Consider the following 3,557-nt stretch of genomic DNA (forward strand, 5'->3'; position numbering starts at 1 on the left):
TGCGAGGGAGTCTTGGTGGGGACGGTTAACAGCACCACTTTTAAATGTGTGCGCATGCAACATGTTTTCCTCCTTATTAGTTTTCCCAATTTTTTTTTTTTGGTTTAAAGTTTTCCCAAATTTTCAATATAAATAAACATAGAACTTCCTTTTGTAGATCCAATAAATTAAATAATCTATTTTTTAGGCGTAATATATAAAACATTCACATATAGAATTAGTTGTGTGTATATATATGCACATAATAAGTAAACTCGAAATTAAGAGAATTGACTCGCGGCAGGAAAACTAGGGGTGATCAATTCGGATTTCGGTTCGGTTATATTCGGGTTCGATTATTTTGGTTATAGAAAAAATATAACCATTTGATTTTTATATAAACTTCGGTTCGGTTCGGATTCAGTTCGGTTTCGGTAAAAAGTTCAATTTTCCAAAGAAATTGTCAGTTATCTCTCGGTTTTTTCGGTTATTTTTTATTCGGTTCGGTTCGGGTTTTTCGGGTATAAGAGAATCATAATCGTTCGGTTTTAATGTCGGGTTCGGTTCGAATACGGTTATATCTTATTCGGTTTGATTCGATTCGGTTATTTGGTTAATAACCGAAATGGCCACCCCTAAGGAAACCATATAATATACATGGAAATTGATGTGTAAATATTTAGTTAGTAACAAAAAGGTTTCTTAATTCGTTGAGAAACAAAAGTCTCGTAATTTCTTTTGGGGTACCACAATGCATAAGCATGCACATGCATGCTAATGATTTGCACGTACATATAGATACATGTTCCATAGTGCATTTGTTTTTGTGGATATATAAATGGATCATATGTCAGTGTATATATATGCGTGAGTGTTTATAAGATTTACCGTTAACAAAAAAAAACAAATGCATGAGAGAGCATATATATATATATATATATATATATATGACATCGCGGTTGCTTCAATCCTACGCATCGTCCCACGTGCATTTTCATGATTGGTATTAGAGTATGTGGTTTCAAAGTATAATTACTTTTTGTATACATCATTTTCATATGAATCCAATAAAAAATCTTTCCAATTACTATTAATATTAATATTGATATTGAAAAGGTATTTTAAAAGAAAAAGATTTTCTATTGGATTAATATGAAAATGATGTATACACGAGTATTTATTGATCATATCATCTTTACTTGAGAATTTTATGAGTGATTGGGATCTTTATCATCAGAATCATGTGCATATGAGTCGTCTAGGGGTAGAGTAGGTCCTTGTTTTGTCCATTTCAGGATCAGGTGGTGCAGTGAAGTCTCCGGGAGAAAACAACGAAAAAAATCAGACGAAAACGCGAAATGTGGAACAAGAGCAAAAACAGGCTACCACCCTATAAAGAGATCTGGCCGCCCTAAAGTGATAGAAGCCTCGAGATTTAACAGAAAATTCAGGAGGGCCGCCCATAAGTTCTGCCGACCGCCCGAAAATGTGAAGCATATTCGAGCTCCCGCCCTGAAACACAAAGAGACCGCCCATTTCTGTCTGACGAAATTCATTTGTTGTTTTGGGTCATTTCCAAGCCCATTAGTGAGAAAGAAGAAAGCCCTAGGGTTTGCTGAACAAAAGAGGAAAGAGGGAAAGAAAAAAGGGATCTTTTGGCCATTTGAAGAGAAAAACACTTGGGGAAAAACTTGGAGCTTGGGAGATTTGGAGAAGAAGAGAAGTGATCATCACCATTGAAGACCAATCTAAGCATTCCTTTCTCTTCTCTATCATGTTCTCTTTTGTTTCTTCTTGTTTTCTTCCTTTGAGTATGGAGTAGAACCCTAGTTGTGGGGGAGGGGTCCCCCTTTTGTGTATGGATGTTGGGTTTTCAATCTATGGTACTCTTTTAGTTGTTTCTATTGGTTTGATATCTTATCCTTCATGCTTGTGATCTTGGCAAAACCTTGATTGAATGATCTTAGAACAACATTGATCATAGACATATGGGAATGGTGTTTTGACCTAGACATCAAATGAACAAAGCATTCACATTGAGAGATGGTTTGACTTGTTTAGGATTTATGATAGGGGTTGTTAATGGACCCCGAACTCACAACATTCGTGTCCAATCGTTTTCATCACACAAGTTTCGTTTGCTCATTTGACCCTCATTTCATATTTACATTTTCCCAAACACCTTGCAATCAATATTTTCCATCATCTTTGATCTAGTTTAAGAATGGATTAACACAACCTAGTCCTCGTGATCGACCCCGGTACTACAACTACCGTATACTTGCGGATAGTGGTACGAATCGGGTTACAAATTTAGAACTCGGTGCGTGCGCATCAAGTTTTTGGCGCCGTTGCCGGGGACTAGGCGTTTTTCGTGTTAGTCTAAGTTTTTGCTAGGTCATCATTGCTTGGGTTTCTACTTGGGATCTCTTAGTGTTACGATCTTTTCTCACCTTTGGCTAGTTTTCTTTTCACTTTTCTCTGCGTGTAGATCTCTCGGTGTATGACAAGAAGCACAACCGACAAGGATCAACTTCTATTTGATTCAGAAATTGAGAGGACTGTACGTTTTACTCGGAAGCAACAAAGACAGTGGAAAATGGCCGAAGATTTGTTGAGAGAGAACAATGCTCGAAGGGAACCACCAGCCCAAGCGGCCCCTAGAACGCTTCGAACGTACACACAACCGAAGCACACTCAACTACTCTCTTGCATTAACAAGGAGCCGTTGGAGGACTTTGAACTCCAACCACAATGCATCCAAATGCTCAACAACATGAGTTTCCGGGGTAGGCCCAATGAGGATCCAAATGCTCACCTTACCAATTTCAAGATGAATTGTAAGGCGATAAAGAAAGGGCCGGGAATCACCACGGAAGATGTGCTCCTTGAGGCTTTCCCATACTCACTCATGGAGAGAGCAAGAGATTGACTATACACTCTTGAGCCAAACTCCATTTCATCTTGGGACGAGATGGGGGAGCAGTTCCTTATGCAATACTATTCACCCACCAAAACTCAATACGCAAGGAATCGGATCAATGCTTTTATACAAGAGGATGGGGAGAATCTTCATGATGCATGGGAACGATTTAAAGAATACCAAAGGATGTGCCCTCACCATGGAATGGAACGAGATTACCTCCTATCTATCTTCATTCATGGATTAAAGGATGACACTCGATCATGGATCGATGCGGCATGTGGGGGTGACATGTATGACATCCCTTTTCAAGAGCTAGAAGCAACAATTGCAAAGTTGGCCAAAGGACGAGGCCATACATCAAATGAGTTCAGTAGGAGGGGCTCAACAAAGGGAGATGCGGGAGAAAGAGCAGCACTCAAGGCAATGTTATCTGAACTTGCTGAGATACAGATACAACTTGCAAACAGTAAGCAAGTAGCAGCTATAGAGGAGCCAAGTTCAGCACAAATCCAACCGGGAATGTATCTCATCAATCAAGAAGCGGAGGAAGCCAACTATGTTGGTCCAAACCAATACAACCACCCCTCCAACCTATACCATCCCGGGTTAAGGAACCACCCAAACTTCTCCTACAAGAACCAAACAAATGCAA

Source organism: Tarenaya hassleriana, unplaced genomic scaffold (genome assembly GCF_000463585.1).
Source record: "Tarenaya hassleriana unplaced genomic scaffold, ASM46358v1 Cleome35, whole genome shotgun sequence".
Lineage (NCBI taxonomy): Eukaryota > Viridiplantae > Streptophyta > Magnoliopsida > Brassicales > Cleomaceae > Tarenaya > Tarenaya hassleriana.